This window comes from Limulus polyphemus, unplaced genomic scaffold, assembly GCF_000517525.1.
Source record: "Limulus polyphemus unplaced genomic scaffold, Limulus_polyphemus-2.1.2 Scaffold3597, whole genome shotgun sequence".
Classification (NCBI taxonomy): Eukaryota; Metazoa; Arthropoda; class Merostomata; order Xiphosura; family Limulidae; genus Limulus; species Limulus polyphemus.
In genome coordinates, this window is record NW_013669207.1 from 1,412 (window position 1) to 18,717 (window position 17,306).

Genomic DNA, 17,306 nt, shown 5'->3' on the forward strand with positions numbered 1-17,306 from the left:
CTCTAGAAACGTGAAATAGCCTAGTTTGACTGTAGAATTGGTGTATAATTGTAAATTTACACGTGAAGAAATGTTGTTTACGCTACTCATCTTCTCTAATCACATATGATTGGCTCTCTTCCAATGATAGGCTTACTAAAACACAGAATCGCTAGATGTGCCACTAATTTGGTTATTATTTTCAAACTGGTAAAAAGAAGAAAAAAATGTTACTTTATTGCAGACAGTATTGAAATCAACAGTGGACCGACAAGCTATATGGTTTAAAAACCCGATGATTCTAGGGTTAAATTTGTTAGTTATTGTGGTGTTTACTGACCTAATATTGTAGATTCAGAACTTCTGAAATCGTTACTGAACCACCGGGTTGAAAAGACGAACTTGGTGTCAACAGCACGAGCTGTACTACTCACCACATCCTGTTATGGACAGGAAGTGGCCAACAGGAAACTGTTTCACGCACGCTGGTTTAAGATGAAGTTGTAAAAGCCACACATTCGTCACGATAACTCTACACTTGTGTAAATAGTTGCAAGCCTGGTTTTGATTTTATTTCATTTGTTACTTTGCCGTACTGATCAACTCTCGGAAATTTGTATTTCTTATCTGATCATGAGATGTTTTCTGACTAATACGTTGCGAACGAATTTATTTTATTTTTTACTTTAATGGTATATTACATTATGTTCGGTGACATCACTGTTCTTATGTATGTATTACAATAGTAATGTATTTATAAATTAAAATTTCCTCCGTTGTACAAAAAAAAATGGTTATTCTAGACTAATGCAAGATTGTGTCGACATTCCATCGTCTTGTGTTGTACAGACTGAATTTATTGATGAATAGTGTTGTGGAGCTTGAAGCAATCCACGAGATCGGAGGCCGAGAGGCTGTCGGGAAACTGGCACACACACACACACGCTAACGTTGTAGCTGTTTCCGCGTGTAATATGTTCTCGTGTTCTGACAGTTTGTTCATAGTAGTGCTGCCATGTTTGAAGCTCGTGGCGCTGTGATTGGACGAGCCTAACATTGTTCATTGTTTCGTATATTCACGGGCCATATCTCATGATTTTTTTATTTTATTTTTGCACCGTGTTAGGACTGAGGAAGAGTAAAGATATACAGTTTTTACACACACAGAAAGTGTTTTCTTAAAGGATTTAAGTGTTTAGTTTTGCGCTAGGAGATACCACTTTATATGCTTTGCACGAGAGGCTTATTGAGCTGTGGCGCCATAAGGGGGGGGGGGTAGGAAGACCTTGAAGTATGTCAGTTTTTGCCACTTGTTTCCACAATTTTAGTTATGGAAGGTTTTCCAGAAATTAAATATGACTTAAGATGGATTGATGTAACCCTTGCGATCAACCTATCAAGGTGTCTTTGCTGTGACGTAAGTGGTTGAAAATATAACAGAACGTGACCCAGTCCTTACACGGATATGGTGATAAATCCTGGGCGTTATTTCTCTCTTAGTTGAGATATTACGCTTAAATTACCCAAGTGTGTGAAACTTGTGCATGTTTTTTTATCTTTTATTATTAATTTTGAAATCTTCGTAACTACAAAACCGTGCAGGAAATAATTTGTTGATTTTTACTGAAGAACTGTCACATTTCCACCGTGTAGCCGTGTGCAGTTTTCACTCTGTAGGGTTCGAGCGGTTAAGCGCTGTGCATGCTGGTTCTTTGAACCATCCCCGATGTGTACGAGATTGGCATGCACGTGAGTACCACGCACTGAGAGTATGGCAAGATTATTCTGTGCGTATGTGCGTTAACGTGACTAACTTGTGCTTCAATGTGTTTAACCGTTGTTCAACACTATAACACAGGTGTTGTGACGAAGTCGTAATTCATTTTTTCAGAGAAACTTCTCACTTACGTAAAAAAGTGAGGAAAAAATAAACCTTTTTTTTTTAAAGCAAGATGTAATCAGTCAAGCAATGAACTGTACCCACTTCAAGTTTACACGTCAACTATTCAGCTTTATATAATGCGTTTGGACTGTCGGTGGGAGGGACGGGTGAAAAGGGAGTTTAGAGTTATCTATATACGAGGCTGTTGTCATGGTGAAGTGATTGTGTATTCCGGCGTTCGTCTGGCAGGCAGGGGTAGAGAGTTCGGTATTGATCCGTGAGGTTGATATAGGCTGGCTGGTTATTGGTGAATAAGGCTGTGGAAGCCCTACATGAAGCTGGTTTCCTTACACATGTACATTCCTTTCATGACGTAGAAACTCATTCTATCCTGTCTTTTTTTTTAATTGTTTTAACGCCTTGAAATAGCTGGAAGGACAATTTCTGACCAGTTGACTTCTAAGAACAGCTGACCCTTACATGAAATTAGAAGTGTTATTTGTACAAGGTTCTCTTATGTGCAAACTGAAATATTTTTGATTAACACCTCCAAAAGACTAGATGGAAGGCATCACCTACCAGCCAATTCTCGGGCTTCTTTTAATCTCAGAGATTTGATCGATAGTCTTATTGCGCTCTCGAGGCCCCAAACTAGCTCTCGAGGCCCCAAACTACGGAGCGCGATTTTACGGCAAAAGGATGCAAACCGTAAATTCTAGGATTTACATACCGGGACGCTAAACAGTAGGTCACACTTGACCCAGATTTAAAGGCAGAAAATGCAGTTAGTCTGAAAGGGAAATAGAAGAATGCTTAAGGGAAACAGAATAAAGTTAGGCTTAAAGGGAAAATATTTTAAATTTCGTTAAAATTCAATCCTTTCTCTTTCTACATTTTTAGTGTAATGTATTTTGAAAATAGCGTATTTGCCTCCGTTTCTTGTATTTCTGTAAAACACAACTAGTTTTATTTGGCTTGAGGAGAGAATACGTCACCTGTTTTCTCACCAGAATTGATATTTTCCAGAAATACAAGAAACAGAGGCAAATTTCTCTCTCTTTTTTTTTTTTCTTCAAGAAGGGGTTTGATTTTATATTCAGTTGAATGTACATGGTATATATACGTTGTATAATTTCAGGGTTGTCATAGTGACAGTCTTGTTTAACACGTCGGTATGTGTATGTAGGAGCCCAAGCAAGCGAGAAAACTGTGTTACAAATAACATGAACTTAATGATGACACACATTCATACTCACTCAATGAAATACCCTTAGTGAGGTGCAAGGATTTTTAAAGAGCTAATGTTACGGGTATTATTTTAAAACGGGGGTACCTAAATTTTCACATCTCACGAACTACCCGAGTAGCCAGGGCAATTTTCTGGGGGCCAAGGCTTAACTGGGATGGGGGGGGGGATTCTGTTCTAATAGATTTCAGTAAAGTCTAGTCGTACTATTATATCCAAACTCGTAATCCATCCGAGTAATCAGGTAATTTTCGGGAACCCATTCATTCTTTCTTATTTTGGGGGGGGGGGGTACTGTTTCTTACTATTTGTCAATAATGTCTAATAATACTGTTATAGGTAATTTTAACGCATTTTTATATGTTTCGTCTGCGACTCAGTTTGAGAACCAATACTCACAAGTCATTTGTCGCTTTTAAAAAGCTAATCTCGACCTGAAATTAAGATTTCGAAAATGTAAACTTAGATTTTCGAACGACTTCCTTACGTGTCCATGCAGTTTTCATGTAAACCCGTTAGCTTACATATAGGGACTTAAATTTCAACATTTCCAGAATCTGAAGTTCAGTATTGTTTTGAATGGCTCCTTACATGTTAATAACATTATACAAGTGTATCATGTTCAGTCGAGTCGAAGACCCCCCCCCCCCTCCTCAAACTGGAATTCTTTTAGGCAGGATATCTATGAGACGTTGAACGTGATCAAATACACCGATCGAAAGGGTTTGACCTCCTGAGTCCAAAAATGTAATTATATGTCAAATTGGTCAAGAGATGATGGAGCTGTGAGCTAAAAATGTGTACTTGAAAAAACCCAGAGCCATTCTATAATCCGCTATGCTGTGGCTAAAAAACAACAAACAAACATTAATCCCTCATATATGAAACCCATCACAATTCTTTCGATTTTTTTTTTTTTTTTTCGTTTTTATTTATTATGTAGAGGGTTAAGAACCATCGTACACAGTTTGGAATTTTAAAGAAAACACTGATAAATACAGTTGAGATCTTCACCAGAGATGCAAGTCGTAAAAATTTGCTGATGAATCAACAAGGAAGAGACGTTGATTTTGAAGTGTGGTAATAAAGATTTTCTAATATTCAGCCGAGACAGTCGGTTCTGATGTTGTTTACTTGTCTTGGAACATCATCGTCTAGACAAAACATGGAAGTCTACAAGGCACTAAGCGTACACGTTAGATGGACTATTTAGTGTTTTGTGTGAGATCCGTTTATTAACGCTTCTGCTGCCTGCAGTCGTAGAATCTATGGCATACACTAATATTATTATATTCCCATATATTTCTGTATATATAGTTACTTTAGGTTTGACCAGAACGCCATCTACACGTTCTTTTCTTCCAGTATGTGAATCGGAACAGCTTTGTGGTAAAATATTTTAAGCACATGTTTTATTGGTACACTTCCTCTGCCATCTTGATGACGTCACTATTTCCGTGTCGAGAACATTGGCAAGAAGTCCGCAACAGCGTTCCGAGTCATTTTATTGGTGTGCAGAAAGTTCCGCACGTTAATCGAGCGTACACTATATGTTTTGTAGATCACATGACAGTCACGTGACATATCTCTTATCGTCGGATAACGTGCTTTCATAGAAGTTTTATGATCCAACATTCACTGCTTTATCCTTGCCGTTGTATGTAGCTACGTTTATCCACGAAAAAGAGAAGGTGCTTTTACGTGTACAAGTTTTCTTTCCTTCCTTATGATCCCATAACAACCAAAGAAATGAATGTTAGAAAAATCCCAAGATGGATTCCCAGCAAGTTTTTAATACTGGGTACTTGTAACGATGTTCGTACATCAAGATGAATGAATCACGTAATTTAGAGCATTAGGACTAAAAAATGTCTCGCTAGTGGTTTTTTAGTGCTATTAAAAGATAAATGAAAATGACGTCACAAAACAAAGGAATACCGTCAAATCATTAAGACTGTTTTAGTGACTTTGAAACTTTGTACAAAAAACCGCTGCATTATAACAGAATAATATATTAATGTTCGTACGGGGAACAGTTACTACCCTTCCCCCCGTAGAGGAGGGGTTAACTACTCTTGAAATCGATTATTATCCCAACTGTATGGTGCTATTGTTATTGACTGTACCTCTCCCCACGCATGCGCATTGCCGTAGGAAACAATTGCCACAGCTAAACAATATGATACTCGATGCGTAAAAAGTACGCTACTGGCATACAAAGCATGCTATTTCTAGGGGGTCTTAGGGCATATCCCCCAGAAAATTTTTGAAAATTTATTGTCATGAGATTTAATCTTTGGGCCATTTTAAATACAACTACTGGATACACACAACATAATGTATTGAATTAAAAGGAGCACGTTTTAATATATAAGTTGTATCTATACATGCCATGAAAAAGTGGTCAGGCCATGGCCTGACTAGCCTTACCTCTTCCTACGGTTCTGATGCGTGTGTATCGCCATTTAGTCATAAATACCCGAGAGTTATCTGCGTTAGAAGGAAGGCAGTTAGTTAATACCACCCACCGCCAACTTTTGAGCTATGCTTCGCTAACGAATAAGGTAATTGACCGTCAAGTTATAACGTCCCCAAGGCTGAATGGGCGAGGATGTTCAGTAACGGGATTCGAACCCGTTAGTAGCAGGTTGCGAGTCGAATGCCCTAACTACCGGTCCGTAGCAGGCCGTCATAAATAATATTTAAGAGAAGTTAATGAGATCCAGGTGTAAGTAAACTCGATGTAAATAATTTTGTAAAAGAAATATTAATGATTTATATATTGTTCAATAATGCATTTATTCAGGATCCACACTCGAGAAATCTCGTGGATCTTTTTTATATTTTATTTGTCATTTGTATTTATTGTATTGTGTGTATTTTGAATTAAATATTTTTAAAATTATTATTATTAAAAATATAATTATTGTGTATTAACCCTGGTGTTTTTTTTTTAATATTGAGGTTTGATGCATTCCGTATTGTAGCTCATGTAATTGAATAAATACATTATTTAGACTTTTCGCAGTTAATTAAGGCAGTTATTTATGTTTACGCATAAAGCGAAGTTTGCTCTCATTGATTGACATAATTGTCCACGTGTTTACTGTATTTCTAATAAGAGAAAAGTTAGAATCACGTGAACATGAATGGATACGGCTCTTCAAGGCTGACGAATTGACCGCCCCATCTCTGTTCTAGGCCATAAGTCACGTGACAGCTGCTATTAAAACGATCTGCTGTTGACATGGCAACCGGGCCTCCTCTTTTTCAACTGTGTCTTTGTTATGGCGTGAGAACTCGTTGTAGAGTCATGAATAGATATCATTAAACAGGCGAGTTTGTAGGTATACTTCAGACTTTTTAATACCGTCACCTGTCCCTTACCTAAGTCGGGGCTTGCTATTGCACCAAAGATATTATATGGGCTGAGGTTTTTAGTTTCTGATCGCACTTACCTGTAGAATGAGAGAAAACAAACCTTGCCTGTTTCTGAATTGTATTTTATACCATCATCAAATATTTTCATTGTAATGAATGAAAATTCCCACAAATTGTCTTTTTAATTAACAGCAGATGTAAAAAAAATATTTAAAATAGCTGAAATACTTACATAGTTGAGTGAGAAAGAGTTTTTGTTTTTTGAGAGATTTTGAACACTATCATCGATAAGAAATAGAAAACGAGAAATACCTACATACACACACACATACATACATACACACACACACACACACACACAAAGATACGTTTGAGAAACTGACAAATCAATTTTTTGGCACATGGGATCTTTTATAAAATCGGGACGCATGCGCGCTTGAACTCAGCAGCTCAAGGACACAAATTGCCGAACCTCTTGATCAAGACTTTCAACCCAGCCGCGAAGCACGAGGTACAGGGGGAGATGCATGTGGGCTTGTGATGAGGGTCAGTAAGAGATAAAAAAAATTTCAGTGCGTTTTGGAATTAATCTATAATACAACTACATCCAGGTGGTTTTGAAAGAGAAAAATACTTATGTAATATCAATCACGAAAAAACTAAATAAGCAAAATTTTTTATTAATTAAGACTGAATACAACGTTTTACTGTTACAAAAAATGACTATCCCCCCACCCCCACCAAAAAAAAAAGTGAAAAAAGAAAGACTGAATAACATTCAGTGATGGAAAAAGCCGTTCGAAAGTAGGTTTCCATTATAACAAAAACGAAAAGTGTGAAGAACGTGCTTCTTGTTTTTATCAAATAAAAACGTCATCAGTAATAACAACTTTACATATATGTACAAGCCTCTACTGTTGTACTGGCCTACATATTTGTATATACCCTTTGAAACAAAAAAAACTTCCAAAGTAAATATCAGAGATTTAAAATTACTTTTAGCTTACACAAATACTTGATATTTCTTTTATGCTAGAAAACTTTGAAATTTGATAAGATGAATCAAAATATAAAAAAAGTATTGGACATTAACATACTATCCATGATACTAGTTAAATTTGAAGTTTTAAGATTTTTAAGTATTGTGGATGCTCCTTTTATCAAATAATGTTAGGCTTAGCTTTTAGTAATTGTTTATCTAAAGATAATTATTAATTCTTTTTTCAAATAGCATAAATTTATCAAATATTTATATATTGTGGATGCTAGTTTTTATCAAAGAATGTTAGGCTTAACATTTAGTAATTGTTTTTCTAAAGATGATTATTAATTTTTTTTTCAAATAGCATAAATTTATCAAATATTCAAATATTATGGATGCTAGTTTTATCAAAAATGCTAGGCTTAACTTTTAATAATTGTTTTTCTAAAGATTATTATTCATTTTTTTTCTCAAATATCATAAATTTAACGTATATATAAATATTGTGGATGTTAGTTTTATCAAAGAATGTTAGGCTTAACTTTTAGCAGTTGTAGCATTATCAAGACACTTATTAGTAGGATTATTTTAAATTCCTGAGCATAAGCTTGTTAACAATCTTTGGTAATTGTCTGTTCAGAAAACGTGATTAAGACATCAAATAAATACTAATAATTTTTTTACTACTTGACAGTTGTTATCTAACATATTTCAATAAATCTCAGTGAAAACATTCTTTTAAAGTCAGGGGCAGAAGGCTGAGAAAGGTATTGTTCTTTTTTGAGGCATTAAGAAGTATGTCTTTAAATGATTCCTTAAAGTTTTAAGTGTACATAGGTTATTATTAGTTGCTGGAGAATGGGGGGTTATTGAAAAAGTTCTTAATTGTTTAATCATTTCAGTTGGCTTTTACCCATGTCTGTAAGGATTGTTTTTTGTTTTTTTACAAATGATGAACTTTATATTATGCAGTTATTTATTGGGAGTAATAGCATGAAACAGTTGCTTTGTTGCTGTTAAATCTTCAAACAAGGAAGAATTTCAGTGAATCATGAGGTCAACATGATAGAGTTAGACGTGAAAATGAATAGTTTTTGTTTACTAGGAAACTTTTGTGTATGTAAAAGTTCACTACGTTAAAACTGCTTATTGTGAAGAATATTGTATAAAATAATTTTTCTTGTGCTTACATTACGTTAATAACATTTATTTCCATCTGTAATTTTTTATCCCCCTATCTGAAAAGGGGGAGATATAGGGATGACATTGTTTTTCTGTAGATTTTAATCAAATTCCACTGGTTATATTGAATGGGTATAGAGAAAATTCCTATTGAATTTTTATTTAAAAGGTCAAAGGTCACCATTTCAAGATGTAAAAAAAATTGGGCTTCTGTGCAAAAGAAATAATAACCATAAAACACACACACTGTATTTATCAACTTCCACCAAGTCAAACAAAAAGCTAATGGTCAGGGGGGATCAGCCACTACTGGTGGCTGTTTTAATTTTTATTGCTTCTTTCAAATCTTTTTTGCTCTTAAATGTGTATGCAGCAGTTCACTTTTGATGCCATTCCCTGTACTAACCAAGTCTATATCCTAGGGGTCTCTACAGTTTTAGTGTACCAAGTTTAGTTAAGTGTTTTATTTTTTACAACAGAGTACACTAAACTAATGTGGTGTCCAGTGTAAGTAGGTATTACCCCTGCAGTCTAATCCCCTCTTCCTCAGCTAAAGACTTTCTTCAGATAAACATCTACAGTAATATAGGTTTTTGTTGCCTTTTCTAAGAGTTGTTGTACTTCAGAAAGAAAGAGCTGGTGAAACTAGTCTTAATGAAGCTTGTTCATATTGAGGAGTGACCATGTAATAAAGAACTTATCCCAGTCAGAATTGTGTTCTTTTATTTAGACTGTCATAAAACTATAAAAAGTCAGGCTTCTGTCTCTGGTCTATTTATTCAGAGGTGTGGCCAGTACTGGCCTAAAAGAAAGCAGTCTTTTGGTAAAAAAAAAGAAGATGAGATAAGATTAAAATCTCACATCAACTTAGACTTGTTCTCATCAGTGATTGGTGTCTATTAGGTAGGCCTGCTGGAAAACTGATTTTTGTAAGTGCATTTGAGGTAAATGTGGATTCCAGCCTTTAATTGTATTGCTGGGTTTCTTAAATTCTATTCCCCTACTTATCAGATATTTGGTAGTCATTTGTCGATAATTTTGGAGTTAGCTTTAATCTGAGTATTAACTATTTCCTGTTTGTAAAGTACACCTGAGCATGATTCATTTATGGGAAGGCCGATCTTGCATATTAAGAAGATAAACAACAGCTAAGCTCTGAAATTATCCACTTATTTTTTTTTACAATACATGACATAAAGAACTGAACAAATGTATTTTCTATGATATACATAAAGGACCCAGCGGTAATCCATAAGATTAATTGCAGTATTGAGGTGTTTTTTTTGTCATTCCAGTGTTATTAATGACCCTATAACTAGCAAAATCATTGACCCAACAAGCAATTTTATAAATTAAAACCTATTTGAGTCTGTATGGGTGGGCTTCAGCATTATGTTTTGGATTATTATCAAGTTTAGCAACCTTTCATGAGACTGTTTTAACTCCTTAAACCCAAGCAGATGCTGCCAACATCCCAATTCACCCATTGAATGATGACAGTGTCAGATACCATTTATGTCTCTTTAGCTGAAAACTAACCCAAACCATGTTATTATTCACAAAATTAAAAATTGAAGTTAAATAAGGTGTGGTGATAATTATTAGGAAATCATGAAAATAATTCCTGCAAAATACAAAAAGAATTATGGATTTTAAGAAAGAATAGCAATATAAACATACAAAAAGTTATCACGTTTTTATAAGGTTACATTTAAATTGCTTAGCTGACAGAATATCATTAAAAGACCTGAAAATAAGGAACCTAAATGTCCTAGCAAAGTTTTAACTGTTCTGGTTTTGTATGTAGGTGGGTCTGTGAAGACTTCCCGGAGCTGAAGCTGGCTATTAAAAACCATGTGTTGAACGATTATGATACAAGAAGGTAAGATCAGAGCTTTTTGGTTGTTTTTTTATTTGTTTTGATCACAAGCTAAACACCAGTTGAGAAAAAGAAGTACTTCAAGTGTTAACAGAATAGGAATCTAAAGTATGGCCGTCTCCAGTGTTTGCAACCATGATGACACGTTGTAATAATACTGCGCTCAGTCTTGTATGATGTTTCATAACTCTACTGTTGCCCTAAAAGTTTGAAGTATAGTCCTAGTGACTTGTAGAATTTATTTTTTAAAAAAAAGCATAATTATAAGTACACACTCAGCATTTTAGTGCTTATTTGTCATGTTTATGACATATTTGGAACATATTTAACAACTAGCCAGATATTACTGTATGTCACTGTACGCCTAAGTTAATTAGGTTTTAGGGTCAGTAGATAGCTTTAAATTATAGTGATTTTAAAGTTGACAAGTTTAGGTATTAAACTGAAATTGTACAGGAGCTAAGATATTACATCAGTTATACATAGTTATTATAATGATCATCATGTAGTGACTTTGTAGGCAAACTCTCAAGACTAAATCAGAGATAGCAAATGTGCAAGTTTTTAAATTCCATTTCAATTAAGAGAAATAGTTTCTGCCTTGCATAAACAATACCATTATTGAGACATCTTCTTATCCAAGTATTCAAATCGACTCATATTCAAGAAATCACCTTTATTAAGGTATGTTTGTTTGTTTGTAATTAAGTACAAAGCTACACAAAGGGCTATCTGCCCACCACGGGTATCGAAACCCGGATTCTAGCGTTGTAAATCCGCAGACATACCGCTGTGCCACTGGGGGGCATTAAGGTATGTTAGTGTACTTACTTCAACTAACAAATAAATGAGTAAAATTGAATGAGAACAAGAGTACACAACGACACTATAAACTGTTATATTGGGAAGACGGAGAGATGGGGGTTTACTACCATTTCAGATGATATCTCATTAATTGAGGCAGTGAAAAGCCCCTTGGCAGGTGGACCTTATAAAATGCGTTCACCAGTGGCCACCTGGTGTTGGTGAGATAAATGAATGGGCTACACAGGATGTCTGTGTCCATTACGTACTGTGTTAGATATACCACAAAGGCGTGTTTTAATTGGCAGGATTTTAAAAATAACCTTCATTACATGACTTATCTTTTGTTTTATTCTCTTACCTTTCAAACAAATAGTCTGTTTGTAATGATTTTTAAATTTGATTTACTGGGTAATTAGTGGAATTTGATAATCAATTAATTGTCAGGTTAATTAATTGTTTACATTCTGTTATTCCGTTATTTTCCTAATATTCTCGGATTGTTGGAATAAGAAAAATGGTAACAATTGAAAATTAATTTTGATTAGTTGATTATTTTCTTGAGTTATAACACTAATTGATTAATATGAATAACTTGAATTAATCAAAAATAATAATCGCAATATTTCAATTACTTAAATAGTTTGAATAACTAAAAACAGTATTAATTGCAAACACTAATTTCAGTTAATTAATTAATCATTTAATCAAGTTAATTTCCCATGTCTAAATTAAATCACACATTTTGTGATTAAAGTTTATTAGTAAATTGCTATAAGTCTATATACACTTGCCTACACTTTTTGTACTCTGCACAAACAACCTTCCACTACCATAAGTGTGGGCTTGGCATGGCCAGGTGGTTAGGGTGCTTGACTCACAGTCTCAACCAAACATGCTCGCCATCTGGGCATTATAATGTGACGGTCAATCCCACTATTTGTTGGTAATCTGTAGCCCAAGAGTTTGGGATGGGTGGTGATGACTAAGCTGCCTTCCCTCTAGTCTTTCATTGTCAAATTAGGAACGGGTAGTGCAGATAGCCATCGTGTAGCTTTGCACGAAATTCAAAACAAACTACCAAAAGTGTGAGCAGGACTCTTTAGATTGGCATTTTCTTTTGCCTCATATTTCACCCTCTCACTTCCTAGAAAATGAAATAAAGGTGTAAAAAAGGTCTAGATTATTCTCGCAGTCTCTTTTTTATTTTACCATACTTGTACACTTGTAAATTTTACAGTAATTGTATTAATGACATGGTGATAGTTTTAAGATTTATGAGCACTCCTATATCAGGACCTAGTTCCATGAAGAAATGTTTATAATTCATCTCCCTCTATGATAATGAAGTAAAGCTTGTAATTCGTATCCCTGTGGAGTTATTGTCTCCTTCTAAATGCTAAATATATTTTTGTATTTCCAAGCATTTAGTAACAGAAAATAAAAGAATAAAGTTTTAATTTATTTTCTTTCACTGTGTTAATCGTATGAAAGTTTTTACTAAATTAAAAAACACGTATATATATATATATATATATATAAAAATGGTAAGGTTGAAAGTCTTGATAGATATTTGTGAAAATCTTGATTTTACTTTGTGATAACGTGATAATGCTGGAGAAAATTCTTTGTTAACCATGATAATCAGTGTCATTTTTGTTATTTTCCCACTGTATATTTTCTTTCAGCTACAGAAGTATGAAGTCTCTGTGTGATTTGTACAACCATGCTATTAACAGTGCACTACACCTGGTTAGTGATTTGTTTCTGTTTTTTTTTTTTTTTGTTGATGGAAATGTAAACCTAAGATTTACAGTTGCTAAAACTCAATATACTCTCTTTCAATAACACTAGAAGGATATGTTTCACTCGTACTTTCTTGGGTAAGTAGTCAGATAAGTGTATCCATAGAAACCATTCGATGACCTACAACAGAGAAAGGGTTAAGTAGCTAGACTTAAATGCAGTTTGCTATGTTGTCTTCTTACAGCTGTGATATATCCTGTTTGTAGAAACAGAATTTTTTGTAAGAATGAGATAATTGAAGTTTATAATAACAAGCACATAAGCTACAGATGATTTTTACGTGCCTGTAATTAAGAGGAATGTAGAAGAAAAATCTGTAGTTTGTTTTTATCACTTCTGATTGAGGTTAAGGGAACTGATAGTGTTCATTTACTGACTGTTTTCACACTTAATGGTGAGAATGGTAGTACTGTGGGTCATAAATATAAATGTTAGCAGGGTATGACAGCTATTATTTTTCTAACAGAGTGGCTGGCCTTTAGAGTGTGTTGCCTTCAGATTTGGTTAATATAAAGGAAGGCTTTATAATTATGTGAATTATATGGGCTGCCTTTGAATGTTTGATTTTTAAGTGTAGAGGATGATATGGACTAACAGTATCTTGTTGTCCGTAAATTATATGTAATATTAGGCCTATTGATTCCCAGTGCTTTACAAGCTTTCAGTGTTAAGCCATAAGAAAGAAGTTTGTATGTTGAGTCTATGACTTTTCTAAACACTATTTTTTATATTTTAACTTCTGCTGAGTTATGCATCAAACACAAATGTTAAAATATTAAAAAACAGAAAGGTAATGTCTCCATTGAACTTACTGAGACGATGGATAGCCAGAGTTTCCTATATAGCTGAACACTAGAAGGTATGAACCAGTTATATCATTCAGAGGAACTTGTGTACCTACAGGAAGGATAAGTATGTGAAATATGCTCACCCTAGTTCAAATTAGCGAACATTTGGTGCAAGAGCAGATACAGGGTAGGTAGAATTTGATTTTTTTTCCAAAGCAATAAAAATAGCCTTTGATTTATCAGCTTATGAATGTATAAAAGAAGAAATAATTAATTTAACCTTGTATACATGATAGCCAAATGTCTGTCTGTCTGCCATGCTCTGTATCTCCTGAAGGCTTAATTATATATCTATATCCAAATGCTTCTTTTCAAGAGTATATTACAAGTAAATTATTCAGTCTTTATATGTATTAAACTGTCGATCTGAGAAAAAACGGGACTTCCTCTGTCAACTGATTGAAAGAAATGTTTCAAAGATTAAGAGTATGAATGGAAAAAAATACATAAAGAGAGGAACTTGTTTGAGTATATATTTGTTGTTGTTCCAATTACTTTTGTTTTTCATGTTGATAATATATACATGCATGATCTTATTCTACCATTTCAAATAAATTGATTTGAATTGGATATCTCCCCTTTGACACTTCTTATAAAAATGAAAACTGTCAAAAAGTGCTCACTTCAGTAGCAGACTTTTCTTGCACTCAGTAAAATTATAAGGAATAGTGACATCCCCTGGAAAAAATCCCAGCAGCTTCTTAGTGAAGCTGAGTGCTCTGTTGTGCTGGATGCAACCATTGTATCAAAAACCAAAGATTTTGCAAACATGTATTGGAGTCATTATCCTTTGTTTAAAAACAAATGCAATGCAATTTTTGTTATTGAAGTAACACATGAAATGACAAAAGACAATTGTAAATTGCCCACTATAAAATCATACTGCATATATGCTCTGATCCAAAGGATTGGGTTGATCGCACGCTTTATATTTATTCATCACCGTTTTTAGGAAATTACCATTCAATTGTTTCAGTGGGCATCTGCTAGAATATATATTTAGATCATTACGCTTATGTTCTTGTTCAAGAGTTGGAACATCCCCCCCTTACCACACACACACACACACTCGACAATCCTGTATCTGCCCCTATAGCAGATGTGTATTTATTTCAAACCTTGGTTAGTAAGCAAAGTTTATCACAAACTTTTGTAAATGGGGATAAACAAAGATTCTGAGAAGGAGAAATAAAAAAAATATTTGTCCATTCTAATCAAAAAAATTTTTGTAATGGTGTATCACGTCAAGCAGCAGTGTCAGGCTTATGTGGTGGTGGAGGTACATTAGTTAATTAAAAGAATCTCCAAAATAGCTCTTAATATAGTCAAAAAAATATTTCTGATAACAATAGTAAATGTTTTTGATGTGTAAGTATGATAATTTAATTATTGAGAGTAGATTAAAAATGTTACTGTTAACTGTAGGTTATCTTTTATTATGGTCGTATAAAGTGATGAAATTTGGGAAATCTTTTGATGAAACTGAATGTATTACTTATTAAAATAAGTTGTAGCTGTTAAGGTTTTGACTCAAAAATAATATGAGCTAATTTAATTTCTCAATGAAAATTATAAGCTCCATCTATTTATCTTCCTGAAACATTTAGCGTAAAGGCACTACCATTCCTGTTTGTAGCCAACCATCAACTAAATTGTTGAGGCACATCATCCAACAGGTTTATAATCACTCAGTCACTGATCCAGAAAGGTTAAATCAATATGAGCCTTTTTCCCCAGAGGTGAGTAACTGACATTCTGGTTCTTTTGCATGGGCACTTTTTTTTATTATTTTGATATTGTGTTTGTATGTTGTTATTAGTTCTGGGAACCAGTTTTGAGCTGGAGAAAACACAAAGCATTTATGGTAAGGTTGTGATGATTGGTATTAATTTCTATCATGGTTTGTAGTCTTTATAATAATCTAAGTCTAATTATTAATTAGTATCTTTTTTTTTTTAAGTAAGTTAAATCCTTGTCTTGCCTTTATAAAACACATAGGGCTGGTGCTTTTGAACTCCAATTTCAAGTGGCATAAGTAGATAAGAATGGTAACCCATTCCCCATTGAGGGGGATGTCATTCTACTGCAGGTTAACCCCCAGCTAACAGCTGAAACCCACCATAAAGCTAGACAGACTGGTAAAAGTGGGTTAAAGTGTCTTACTTAAGGACACAGCAGAATGACGAGGGCCAGTCTTGAATCTGTAACCGTCCCACAACAAGACCAAAGCAAGAAGCCACTGAACCATACTTCCCATTTTTTTAAGATAATTAAATACTAATTAATAGCTAACCGTACCCGATGTTTTAATTGCTAATCTGCTGTCTTCAGAGAAGTTATGAGAAGGACTATTTGTGTGTTGGTTGTGGCCAGGATTAAAAACTGTGTCTTCTTAATAGAAGTCAGCAAAATCTGGATATTCTTCTTGAAAACATACAAATAGTTATTCATTCAAGTTCTGTTGGGGAAGGGGGAACACAAGTCAAAAGTATAACACATCAAACTTCCATGAAGACCCAGAAATAGAACCTGACAATTACCAACACAGAAATAGTCTTCTCAGGACCTCTCTGAATATGGTAGCATTTTAACAGCCAGCCAAAACATAGAATAACATCTAGTTAGTAAATAATATCTAATTAAAAGAAAGATTAGTTAATAATTAATAATCATACTTAAGTGATTGTATAGGCTATTAACAAATTACAAGGAGAAAATTGTTGGATATACAAGTGTTAAAAGTTAATTATTTTAAAAGTGATAATTATGACAAGTTTTGGATTACATAACTCAGTACGAGTCATATGTTGTGTATATAGTTTAATTGTAGTTCTAGAATTTTGTGGTATTGTTGACGTCATTTTACTCAAAGCTTCTACATTTTTCTTTTTGTTTGTAATGTTGTTATCAAAAGAGGGTTAGATATTTCTATATTATAAATATGTGCAGATACAGAGAAGGAGTTATGAAATCATGTTAAGTGAGAGATAATTAGACAGTTCTAGACTGAGTGATTGGCAGTTTAACTATGAGGGGTGATTTCCACAGAAGTTAGTAAAAGTGTTAATTTAGTGAAAGTGAAGTTAGACTGCGTGATTGCTAGTTTAGCTGTGAGGGGGTGATTTCCACAGAAGTTAGTAAAAGTGTTAATTTAGTGAAAGTGAAGTTAGACTGCGTGATTGCTAGTTTAGCTGTGAGGGGGTGATTTCCACAGAAGTTAGTAAAAGTGTTAATTTAGTGAAAGTGAAGTTAGACTGCATGATTGCTAGTTTAGCTGTGAGGGGGTGATTTCCACAGAAGTTAGTAAAAGTGTTAAT

The 17,306-nt window shown here is 34.2% G+C and overlaps 1 pseudogene; it reads left to right on the forward strand.

The window, feature by feature from the left end:
- The first annotated feature begins 1,309 nt into the window (after nucleotides 1-1,309).
- LOC106469658 overlaps nucleotides 1,310-17,306 on the forward strand; it is a 42,611-nt pseudogene continuing 26,614 nt past the window's right edge.